Source organism: Tribolium castaneum, chromosome 1 (assembly GCF_031307605.1).
Source record: "Tribolium castaneum strain GA2 chromosome 1, icTriCast1.1, whole genome shotgun sequence".
Taxonomy (NCBI): Eukaryota; Metazoa; Arthropoda; class Insecta; order Coleoptera; family Tenebrionidae; genus Tribolium; species Tribolium castaneum.
This window is the reverse complement of record NC_087394.1, coordinates 28,088,613-28,102,345: the sequence shown is the minus strand read 5'-3', so window position 1 is coordinate 28,102,345 and position 13,733 is coordinate 28,088,613. Positions and strand designations below refer to the sequence as shown.

The window sequence follows — 13,733 nt, the reverse complement described above, 5'->3', positions numbered from 1 at the left end:
TCCTTTGTACAGCAATTAGCGTGCTAAACGTCCGAGGCTTGATCGGAAAAACTAAGTAGAACCAGTTTTTGAAAATTGTAACAAAGCAATTAATTATTGACTTAATTTAACTGAAACGCGGCTTGAATTTGTAATCAAGCACATGATCGAAATAATGCAGCGCAATTATTCGGGCTTTCATATTTTCCATACCTACTGTGCCCGTATTATTGTGAAATAACATTTTTTGTGTCCTGTATTGATTCTTTCCAACGATTATTGCTGTGAACGGAAAGCCGCTGAAGTGTTAATGGAGTTGGAGTTCCGAGCAAACAATAAAATTGTAATTAGGTTTTCTGCTTTTAATTCGTTATTTTGCAAAATCTTTGATACCAGTGGAATGAGTCGTTACTTTTGAACGCCTGGCACATAAAATTTGTTACATTTTTAAACCGACTTCAATAATGCCTAACTCGTGGTAAATTATATGATATAAATTGCTTGCCGAGGCTTGTAAACTCTTTATTATCAATAAGAAAACGCAATCTTTTACCTTTTAGCACGGCTTGAGCGGCACAATTTTCAGATTAATACTCGCTTTTAAACGCAAACTGCTTCATAAGTAAGGTTTATATCTATTTTAACGTTTCGGTGAATTTAACAGCCGAATTAAATTTCCTGTAAAAGCTGCTCTCTAAACTGAAGAGCTTCCAGCTTGTTTTCTAATTTGCCAAATTTTTAATATTGTGAAGGGCGTTTTGAGCAAAAATTAATTCGGCCTTCCCTCATTTCTCCAAAAATATGCTCGTATAATCAGAATTAATTTCATGAGGGTTGAAAGCAAACAAAGAATTTTGTTGTAATTCATACTTAGTATTCCAGCATAAGAACAAATCTTTATTTTTTTAAAGTGTGACAAATATTACAAACAGTTTATGCCCGGAGCCTAGGTTAATAATTATTCAGCCACTGCAGGAAAAATGTATTTTGCGATAGGAGTTTTTAAGAGAGGATAATCATTTAAATAAAGCAATTTATTGGATTCTAAAATTAACATACTATGCCTTTTAGGCGATAACATAAAATACTAACGTACTACATCTGTTGAATATTTTTGAAGAGTATTTTTCTAGTTTCTGGTAGTTTAGAAAATGGAAATACATATCTAAATTGATTAGTACTAGGTATTACATTTTTATCTTTATTTGCTGTCCCGTCCGTTATCCCAAACATAAAATGCTGTTCTTATTTCTTACGTTGTTAAACAAAACTAAGAATTTTTAATTTCCACTATGCAATTTTATAGTTATTATTATAATACGAGTGCGTATTATAATGCAACGAGCGTATGCGAGTTACATACCTAGACACCCGAGAACTTTAAGCATTTTTGCAGTGTTATACAAAATATTTTTTGTAAGAACATTTTAAGCATTTTAAGCGGGTTTTAAAATAGTGAAAACATTAATTTAAAACAGGTTGCTAGCGGAAACGTGCCTTAAAATAGTGTTCATAATCCAGGATTCAGATATTAAAAAACTGGCTTAAAATGTTACTATCAAAAAAATATTGTTAAAGTCTTTATTAATTAAAACTTGTCTGAATAAATTTTTTGACCTATTTTCTACACAAGATTTTTTTTGTCCCATCCGTAATGTCCCGTCCGTCATGTGTAAACAAAAATTAAATTAATCAGAAGTCGTTGCACCTTGCCATATTTTTCGGTTTTCTGGTTCCAAAAGTTTTAACAGATTATACATTTTAATTCAAAAATAAAAAAATTTAAAATAAAAATTTAAAAATCAATTAGTCAAAGATGTCAAAAACTTTTCAAAAAAAATATTTGTCAAAATTAGTGCCTTTTAAATTATTAGAATTTTATAATGATTGTTTAACGAAAACATTGTGAGGTATTTTTTGTGTCCCGTCCGTCATCAATTTATACCTATTTTTTTTCTGCTCGCATTTCAAATTTTAGGTTGCAGACAATTTTAATAATAATAAGTTTCTATAAAGGAAAATTCACATCTACTGATACTGTTCGTAAAAACTGAAAATGAAATCTAAAAATTTGTGCCGTGTTCGTTAAAATGGAATGGCTGTATTGTTATCTATTAACGGCGATAAATTATTGCCGTTCCGGTCATGCATCAGGAGCCGCTGGTGTAACTATATTTCAGTGCGTTAATCTTTAATTATTGGGGAAGTTTATGTTATCCGTGTACCAAATTTGCGGTAATTAGTGTAACGTCTTGCGCTTAAGATCGCTTCAGATAGTTGCAGCATCGACCCGCAACGCCCTTGCTCTTGCAATCTTGAGCCGAAATGAAGAGGTCGATCCTAGCAATGTAACAATTTGAGAGCGATGTGAAATGGGCTGCCTAATTGGCACTGCTGACCTAATTAAATGTTCCGTAAGCTTAGGAAATGGTGGCAGCTCTGGACGTTCAGATAACTCGTTTAGTGTTGCGTGGGTGGTGAAGAAGAAACGCTTGTGTTTTTACACAAGAGGGATGTATCGCTTAACCCAAACCCAACTCCTAACGAGAGTAAGTGAAAAAAATAATGAACGGTGATAAAAACCGCGAGGCTTGATTGCGTCTAGTTTACCTAATCGATGAAAATCGTGGTCAAAAATGTCTCCTCAAAGGCCATAAATTGGCGCGGCGCTCAAACGGGTCGTAATTTTCGCAAAAACATTAATGCAGTAATTTAGCGCAAGCCATTAAGCCCCATTACTGGGCTTCAGAAATTTATTAAACAGTTAGTTAACCAGAAATTTCCCTCTTGAATCCAACAAAACGTTATTGTTAACCTCGTTTGCTCCGCCAATAAAAAATCGCTCGACTGGACTGTTCAAACAGATTCTCGGCAAATATCGTCCGTGTTTGCCGAAATTTCCCCGAGCCTTTGATATTATTATTTCCGATTTAATCGTCGGTCCTAGCAGATTAGCTGTTCTTGAGTAAATACCGTCGTCGAGGACAATTATTTGCGACAATACAGTCGAAGCTCCCCGGACGCGGAAGCAGGAACGGAAATACGAGTCCTTGCGTCGAGTGGAGCTTGTAGCCGCACGAGTGCCCTTGTGTTGTCAACCAGGACCAACAAGGACTCGCTTCGGCCAACTCCTTATCAACATAAACTTACACGAGGCTAAGTTTCAATCAACAAACCAAGATATGCAATTCAATGCACCAGCTATCGGCGGTTCCACCGAATTCGGCCCGGAACACAATGGGACTCGAGGAAATTAATCCTGTCATAATCCTGGAACAAACTTAAAACTTGTTTCGATACAGCTGCCTAATTCAGCGTGATCCAGGCAAAGAGTGCGGTCCCGCCAAAAGCACGTAAATTTAATACCTAGACACCGATAATCCGCCACTTAGCCTAAACAACCAAACCAATTTTTGAACAAGTGCGATATCCGCGGCATTATAATTAGATCTTTGCAAATCCGCCATTTCCCTGCGCGGCTCAAAGCAAGGAGAAACAATTTTCTCAATTGACCCGGTTAGGGGTAAACAAGATCAATGTCTTTGAATTAAATCTTTTAATGTATCCCACAACAATGAGTTTGCATACAGATTTTCCCGGAACTGTTTGAACAGTAAGTGAATTGCCTTTCCCTCGGGAAATTCGTGGCAACTTTCATTAAATAAAGGAAACAGTGATAAAGTCACAATTAATTTCGTTCGAATTGAGACTTCAATCGCATAACATGATCGTCGCACATTTCCGATAAATTATAAATGCGATGATGGTCACAAACGGTGTTTAGTGGCGGTTAAATGGAATGAATTATGCAAATTCACGAAACTGATTGGTTCAAACAGGCAATTAAAATATTTGTTTATTGCTCACATTTATGGTAAAACAGCGCATAATTAAAATTTGAAGCAGCCGCAAGTGTGTCAGGAAGAGATTTGTCTGCGCTTTCGCTGTCGCATGTCTGAATTTAAATTCCGAATTTTTGTATCAAAATGACAATTTAAGAGTAATAAAGAGATGATTTATGTATGTGAAAAAGTGGTGACAGCTTCAAATGGAATATATCAAGCGAGGGAGAATGGCATTTAGAAAATCGCTCCACTAACCTACATTCGAAAGCCACTTTCTTGGAATTTTGGTAAAATGCAAATTTCCCGGAAAGTGATCAGCTTTACAACAATCAATTAACGATTGTTTTAATGTAGGTCAACAAATAGTGTGTGCGATCAATAATAATTGTATATTTCCACTTTATTCAGAAAATAGCATTAAAATGTAAAATACGTGATGTCCTACTGTTGTCACAAAGTCACATTTATCTACCCTACATTTTCACTCTTTATCTATTTATCTACATTTCATCTGTTTTAAAACTCGGATAGAAGCGTGACAATTAAGCTATAGATTTAGACGAGATTAGAAATTACTGTAAGCGGCTTTACAAACACTCATTTAATAGCACGCAAGAACGAAACAGAAATTAGATCAGAGTTTCTTGCTTTGCCATTCTCTTCAAAATTATGAGAGGTCTTTGTAATTTCTTAACGTCCACGAATAGAACACTTAGCAAAGGTCAAAACGGGGCAAATTGTATCGTTAGAGGCGGCTCATTTAATTACTTTCTTAGGCTTAATTGGAAAAACAATTAGCAAGACTTTGACGGCACCCAGTAAGCACACAGACGTAGGTATAACGTTTTTAACGTTACAACGGTTGATATAACGTTACGCGTTAAAATTTACAAAGCTGTTATTTGGTTGTATGATTACGTTTTTTTAACGTTTAAGTTACGTAGTTAAAAAACATATTTATTCCTTTTACCCATTTCTAACGTTTAAAATACGTCTTAGCTTGAAGTTGTGTTTACGTAAAAAATGTAAAAGAACGGTAACGTTGTTAATAAACGTATTTACTAACGTTTGTTGGAAACGTATAATTACCGTTTCAAAAAACTGAATTAGATTTTTATGGTCCAGTCTATAACGTTCATGTAACCATTTATTTGATCGTTATATCTTCGTAATTTCTTAACGTCCACAAATAGAACAGTTAGCAAAGATCAAAACGGGGCAAATTGTAGCGTTAGAGGCGGCTCATTTAATTACTTTTTAGACTTAATTGTAAAAACAATTAGCACGAGCTTGACGGCACCCAGTAAGCAAATAGACGTAGATATTACGTTTTTTTAACGTTACAACGGTTAATACAACTGTATGCGTTGAAATTTACAAAACACTTATTTGGTTGTATAATTACGTTTTCTTTTAACGTTTATATTACGTAGTTAAAAAACATCTTTATTCTTTTTACCCATTACTAACGTTTAAAATACGTCTTAATTTGAAGTTGTATTTACGTCAAAAATGTAAGAGAACGGTAACGTTGTTAAAAAACGCGTTTAGTAACGTTTGTTATGAACGTATAATTAACGTTTCAAAAAAACTAAATTTAATTTTTATGGCACTGTTTAACGTTAATGTAACCTTTTAATAAATTGTTGTATCTTTGTAATTTCTAAACGTCCACAAACAGAACGCTTAGCAAATATCAAAACGGAGCACATTGTATCGTTTCAAATGCCTCATTTAATTACTTTCTTAGACTTAATTGGAAAAAAAATAGCAAGAGGTTGACGGCACCCAATAAGCACAAGGACGTTGGTATAACGTTTTTTTAACGTTACAACGGTTGATATAAGGTTATGCGTTGAAATTTACAAAGCTGTTATTTGCTTGTATGATTACGTTTTCTTTTAACGTTTATATTACGTAGTTAAAAAACCATCCTTATTATTTTTACCCATTTCTAACGTTTAAAATACGTTTTAACATATAGTTGTATTTACGTAAAAAATGTAAAAGAACGATAACGTTGTTAATAAACGTGTTTATTAACGTTTCTTATAAACGTATAATTAACGTTTAAAAAAAAACTGAATTTGGTTTTTATGGCACTGCCTAACGTTAATGTAACCTTTTAAGAGGTGGTTATTTTAATGTCGAGAAACGAAATATAAATAAACGTAACTAATGAATTGTACAGAAAACGCAGGATATACAGTAAATAACTACTATGGTAATAACTACACTTGCATCTATTTTTGACAAACAAATTAAAACATAAAAAGAAATATAAATAAATTTAAAAAAAGCAGAAAAAACCGTCAAGAACAGCCTTTTAGAATAATATCTTTTAATAAAATCAGAAAGTTATTTAAAGTGTTATTTAAAAAACAACGTATTTTTAATAACTGTCAGAAAAACAAATTATTTAAATAGTATACTGTGAATGTTGAGTGTTGGATTACTATCCTACAGTTGGCTGAGAGTGTGATACTTTTTCATATTGCATACTTTATAATAGAATAAAATTATCTAAATAAAAACGACCTTTTTAAAACTTTGCTTGTTGACGTTGATAACTGGTTTTATACGTTTTATAACTCTACGTTTTATTCTTGCGTTACAATCGTTTATACAATTATTTATATAAAAAGTTAATGTTTTACTTTATAAATAACGCTGCTCTGACAACATTTGTGCGTTGATTTAACAAAAAAAGCAACGTTTTTGCAACCTAGAAAATTATCCTTACGCACTTACTTACTGCTTAGTGGGCATAAGGTTGTTATAATTCAACATCGAAGCATTTAATAGTTACGCCTATAGCTCGCTATATTTGCTATTTATATAAAATTGTGCAAATTGGCTTAAGAAGTGCGTGAATCGTCTCCGTCTCCCCGCTTTTTCGTATTGTGATATTATTATGAAAAATTTCCTTTGTGATATCCAGATTGGTCGTCGTAAGCTCGTGTGAAAAAAGCGCGTAGAGCGGCTTAAACTCCAGATTGAATTTCAGCAAGAGTCTGTTTCACCTCACATCCCGCAACCGATCCTTATATTCTTTATTCCGTCCGCAAGCCACAAATAAACTGACCTTTTCCAAATAAGATCAAGGCAATGTGGGGTCTGCCGTATCGCGCTGTTAAAACTCGGGTTCGATTCGTAAATTTCAATTGGCGCGACCATCGGCCCAGCTGCGGGCCCTTCGCTCCCCTTATCTCTATCCCGGCACGAACCTCCCTCAAACGGAGCTTTATGTAGCGAAACAACGCTGAGAGAAACTTCCAAATTTCGGCGCCGCCACGTAACATGTTCGGTGTTTTCGCTAATCTGTTGATACGCAGCGACGAGAAAAGAAATTTTCAACGGCGATCTCGTAAAAAATGGACGCGCTTGACAGCGGCAATCCTAATTTATAAAGTTTTAATGAAGGAGACGCTTTCGCTGAATTAAACATTTTCTCTAAGTTGTATCAGGATCGAACGGCGAGAATCATTATGCGGGCTCAAAAGGAGACGTAAAGCGAACATTCTGTACAAATTTTTTGAGAGTCGCAACAAACTGAAGCATTACTAATGTACTACTACAATTGTCAATTTTGGTGGATGCGCCGGGCTAAAATTTTCCAATAATTTTATATCATTTTGTTATCTTTGTGAACATGTTTTGACTAAATTTTTATTAAACACAAAAGCTTATTTTGCGCAATTTATATCTCAGAAAACTAATTTTTGTCTCCAGAGCATGACTGGGAAGTTCAACTGCTGATTATGGCATTTGTAGCGATTTGTTTAGTCTTATGCTTGTTTATTTCGCTAAACAAGTTGGTACTCGCAGGTGAACTATCCGAGGACATTAGACAACGAATTCCGCTCATCTCGGGAGCTTTGTAGTTGGCGGTATCGAGGGTTTAAAGCAATTAATAGAGACCGTCACGCTAAACCTATTAAAAGTAGTTCATTTCGAGTTTAATCACATCATAAATGAGCTATACATTTTAAGAGATCGTCGCATAAACCGCAAAGTGCGAAATAATTCCATCAGAGGAAAATTCCAGGCCTCGCTTTACCTAAATCAAGCGTAATTTTGAAAGAATAATATAAAACTATTCTCAGGGGAGCAATAGTTGGCAGGCTGTGTGTCCCCGCGTTCCTGAATTATGACTGCCCTAACCCCATTAATTTAGCCGGTAATTAGAATATCATTAACTACGGTCCATGAATATTGAGCAGCAAACTGGTAACTGCTACTTACAACGGTTTAATGCAACTGAGCTCCGGCCGTTTCCCACAGCTCTAATAAAACCCCATAGAAAACGTTCACAGCGTCCGAACGGACCCCATAATTTCCATGGCCTAATCGAAACATCCTCACTTTCCCACCCTCAACATCCGATTGCTTTTAATTAATTGGGCGATTTATCGCGTCGCTGGAGAAAATTCTGACGTTCCCCTGCAGGTGATTAGACGTGTGGTAATAATCGGGTCCAGACTTGCCGTCCGCCGGGGAAATACAAAGTCAGTGGCGAAGGTGGAAGCGTAATGAATTGAAAGTACCCTCAAAGTATCGATATATACTTAAGGTTGAAGTGGGGTTGTCAGAAACAAGGATTCTCGATTAGACGCTCCCCCGAAAGCGGCGCTTTTCCGGCAGCCGCCCCCGTCAACATCTGTATTCTCACAAACACCTCGCCAGCACTCGTTGCCATAAACATGCGAGCGAGTTAAAAATTCAGACGCTCTTATACCTACTCAATGTTTCAAAGGGACCCCTAATGCGGTAATTTCGTAATACCACGCTAAAAATTTTGAGTGCTGCGGCTTAAATTGAACGTTTTATTTCGGGACACATATTTTCATTGCGCGCTTTACGTGATTTGCCCGACTGGACGAGTTCATAAAGCGGAATCGCTGCCGGGGTAAGAGTTCACAATCGGCGAAAAATCGGTTTTTATTTTAAACGAAACTAATTCATATTCGTCCATGTTATTGTCAAATAAATGCAGTTTTTTCAAAATCGAGCAATATTCGTTTAGTTAAAAAATAGCATTGTTTTGTATGTGTAATTTATTTGTTGAATATTAACTTGAAAACAATTTTAGACTCGATTTCAGGGTAAGTAAAGTAAGTATTAACGATATTTGAATAAAAAATACACCATTACAGCATTTAAAGATCAATAACAAACTTTAGCAACCAATTAATACGTTTTATGTTTACACTTAAGTAGTAATAGTAAAGGGTGTCGCCAAAAAAAATACAGCAGCTAGATATTTTTATATTTTAATATTTTGCAAATATTTGCCACGTCACTAAATCCCACAGACAATATTACATTTTTACAGGGTCGCTAAAAAGTATGGTTACAGTTAAATATCTATAGAACGGTTTAGCATAAAATCTTGAAATTTGGGAAACAGTTAAATGTTCTTAGATTCCATCATTTGAGAGCTTTTTCGAATTTTTATCGTCATTTATTTTGAAAATACAAGGCTAAGTTGATTTGTTTTAAATGGGACGAAAGGTCAAATTTAATCATTTTAAAAAAGCACTTTTTCAGTAATGTGGCATAATACCCACCTTTACATTTATTAAAATGTAAAAAAATAAAAATTCAAAACTTTTCTGGAATAGTAAAACTAAGTTATTAGCAATATCTGTTACTTGTAAATATACAAATATGCCAAAAATTAAGCTTGGGTGCAATAATTAGATTAATAATGGTACATTTAAATAAAACTGAGCGAAAAATCTTTTGCAGCATAAAAATCAAGTATTTCGTGTTCACTTTTAATTTTTTTAATTAAAGCGTGTTCGTTTTTAATTAAAGTGTTATTTTAACAATTATTTTTAACTTTTATTTATTTATTTTTCAATGTTTAAACAGGAAATAGTTAACGATAAATAAAGACAAGGCTATAAAAATTTTACGTTTTTCAAAATTTTCAAATTTTTTTAAAGTTTCGATTAAATTCAGGTATGCATGTGTTATATCATTAAACTGAAAAAAAATGCTTTTCTCAAAAATAACAAATTTGACCTTTGATACGATTTAAAAAAATCAAGTTAGCCTTGTATCCGAAGAACAAATGGAGATTTAAAAAATTTAATAAACATCTGAAACGATAGAATTTATATACCCTTAAGCATACACCAAATATCAATAAGTTTTGATAAATAGTTTTTATAATATTTAACTGTATTCATACTTTTTAGCGACCCTTATTTATTTTATATTATTATTACAGTATTGTATTATTTAATCCCATTATCAAAAATAAAGTTACAAGGATACCAAAAACTTTTTCTTTAAATTGTCAAGTATTTCGTAATATTTTGCTAAATGAGTTCTTGCATTACTCTATGATGTATTCTCTCCGATCTGGAAGCTGGCACTTGTCAGTCGTATCTGAGCTACGGCTGGGCGATTACAATTTTGAGCAATCGATTAACCGATTAACCTTTTATCCACTCCCTTCGAATATGATAGTTAAGTGTTAGAATTGTTAAGTGTGAAACTGCATCTGTGATTGAACACAATTTTCTACTTCGCGTAATTTTGTCATTGTACTATAAATCTCCGCCAGTGATGCCTTTTACTCAATACACGATCTATATTAGGTATTTTTTTCACCTTTAGATTAAAGAATAGCCAATAAAACTTTCACGATGATTAACTTGCAGACGTCTTTTTTATAAAAAAGTTTACAAATTTTACAAGACAAACACCTTCACAAAACACTTCTGTCAACCCTACTCACTGCGCCAATTACATAAATTATTAAAAAACAAGATTTGATTTTAAAAATAATGCGTCTGGTGTTGGAAATAAAAACGGGGTGAAAACTTTATAGAAATAATGTATACTGTTGCTTTCATAATGCTGAAATAAACCAGAAATTTTCGGGTAAAGTAGGAAGGTTATTTTACGAATTTTATATTTTTCTGTCTAGAAAAAATATAAACAAATTGACACTTCTAGCACTGAAGAGAAAGAAAATGAGTAGAAAAAAATAATAGAAGAATTTAGTTCCACTTTTTGTAGTACATAATTTTTTTTCACTTTTATTCTGAAATTCTGCAAACATACTGGTTTTCCACCTACTCGTAGAGAACTACCACACACCTTTGAGTCTCTGTAAGTCTTATGAAATTGAGATTTTTGATCATTTATTTCTGAATAAATGTTTAACCCTTTGTCTGCGTTTTTCATGATTTTTTCATAAAAGTATAGATTGCATAGGTAACTTAAAAAAATCCGAGGCTTTGTTGAAATATTTTCTGCATAGGTAAACCACTACAAGCTTAAACTCTTGCTGCGCCACTGTAATTTTTTATTTTTCTACAATTATTCGAATCTGTAAAATTCTGAAAAAAAATTCTGTCTTGAAAAAATATAAACAAATTGACACTTTAGCACTGGGGAAAACAAACATTTTTAGAAAAAATTACACAAGAATTTATTGCTATTTTTGCAGTACGCACATTTTTTACAATTATAGTTTCGTTTTTTCTTGGCACAACAGTGCATTACACGGACCTACTATTTTTCTACCAACACGTAGAGAACTGAAAAAGAATACTCAAATAAAATTCCCATCTACTCATCAACATTTTTTTCAAACACCTTTGAGTCTCTGTTAGTCTTATGAAATTGGAGATTTTTCAACTTTTAATTCTGAATAAATATCCAGCTATTTGACTGTGATTTTATGATTTTTTTTGAAAATATAGAAAACATAGGTACTACTTAAAAAAATTCGAGGCTTTGGTGAAACGTTTTCTGCATAGGTAAACCACTACAAGCTCGAACTCTTGCTGGGCCACTGCAACTCTTTATTTTTATAGAATTGTTTCGATTGATAAAAAATCGGAAAAGATAAATATTCGTATGCTAAACATATAAATTAAAATATGGAGGAAAGATCAGGGTTAGATATCCAGTTCGGGAAATAAAATGCGAGTTTTAATATTTAAGTTGTGTAGAAAGTTTCAAGTACATTTTCTGTTTACACTGCGATCAGTTTTGATTTTTTCTTGCAATCCTGGCCAGTGGCCATAATTCCGGCGCAAGAGTGGAAAGTAAACATTCCGTAAAATTCAATAACTTCCCATACGCGCGACTAATATTCATTTTGGTTCATAATAAAAGTTTAATGGCGGCTCTTTCATCCTGAAATGAAGCGCGGCTTGAGAGCGGGGCCGGGGGCGTCCCTGGAACCTTGGAAATCCCCGTAGCGCGCGTCTTGGTCCCATTACAGGATGTAGACTTTGATTATTCTAGCCGTAATTGCGGCCGCTTTGTCCTTTGAGAGTCGAGCCTATTGTCCGGCCTCCAGCGGCGGCGGCGGCGTCTCTCCCTCTCTCTCAAGCGCCGCCGCCGCCACGTTTTTTCACTCCATTTCCCGGACCGGAAGGGATTTTTCCAGAAACTTTCAATTGTCTACTTCTTACGGCCATTGGCTGGGCTCAATAGGAATATTACGCATTAGGTGTACCTTGGCTTGGCCGTCGAAATCTGAGCGCGGAAACCGCCCAATTGCGCCGCTCTTTTGTGTAATGCTCCATTCAAGGCAGATTCCCAACCTTCTATTATATTATATGATTACATGCTAAGAATACATTTTCGAGGAATTACGGCCGGGATTAGGCCGAAAAACCGGGATTAATCTCGAGACAAACGTGATTTTTAGCGAAAAATTTCAATTTAAAATACACTTTTTGTGAATGACTAACCAGAAAGGCGGCCGCTTTAAATCTCTCATCTCACTGGTGTAAATCCAAAGAGAGCACCTATTAATGTGCCCAAGATCAAAGCTGAAATGGAGAATAATGTCGAATGGAGTACGACTCCAGCTTTCGATTTTTCTTCCAGACCTAATCCTCTTCCTTTAAACTCACGTTTATTGTAATTTATTTTTACGGCTGTTCGCACCCAAAATCATGAACACTTGGTCTAAAAAATTCGCTTGTTCCTGGCAAGTCTCAAACGTTTGGAGAGCAGCACTTTGCCCCAAAGTCCACAACGGGAAATTAAAATAATATAGACATTTAATTTCGCTGAGCTCGTGCTTGTTAGCCGGGAAATTTCTTAGAAACCGGCTCACGTGCCCAATTTGTCAGTGTTGCACAAGCAGAGGAACTAAACTTATTAATTTTTATCTTGGCGTCCGTTTTGATGCGAATTACGTTTGGTTTCGCCAAAAACGAGCACAATTTATAAAAGCCATTAAAACATCGTATTTAGTCCCGGAGTCTATAAATTTCTCGTTAACGTAATTGCTCGACGCTATATTTCCCTGATTTATTCTAAGACTGCCACATCGGGTTAACTGCAACAGACCTCATGAACAAACATTAACTTTGCCTCCGCACTTGTACACTATATTATAGCCAAGTACGACTTGGTGCACTAATTCAAACTTGACTAAATTGGACTTGAAGCTCGGGAAAGCGCGAATAAAACGCTAAAAATCCACGAATAAATGTTTCAATGCATTATTGGCTACGCCGCACAACTCCTATTTCCAATTCCGGACTCTTTAATTCCTAATAAGCTGGAGGCCCGCGCGATTGTAAATCCTGGCATTGTGGTTTGCTTCTTTTTTAATTCCGCGCAGAATTGCAATTTTGGCAAAAATGGGCGATAGAGAACGTTTCAATTTTCTAGTCAAAAATTCTACTGGAATCGCAGTGGCCATGATTTTTATTCACAAGATTTTTCGGAACTTTACTAAACAAACTCAGTTAACAAAAAATTTTTAGCAATAAATTAAATATTTTCGTTTAATTTTTTTATAATTTAAGAAGTAAATCATCTAAGGATTCAACGCTAAAGTTTGAAGTTATGTTTCAACTTTGCGTTCGTCTCTTTTCCTCTCAAAACAAAAGGTATTTTCTCTTTATTAGGATGTGATCA

The 13,733-nt window shown here is 34.6% G+C and overlaps 1 protein-coding gene across 4 annotated transcripts in view; it reads right to left on the bottom strand.

The window, feature by feature from the left end:
* Window positions 1-13,733, bottom strand: part of LOC658191 (limbic system-associated membrane protein) — a 239,105-nt gene that overhangs the window by 115,212 nt on the left and 110,160 nt on the right. The gene's annotated exons all lie outside the window — the stretch shown is intronic.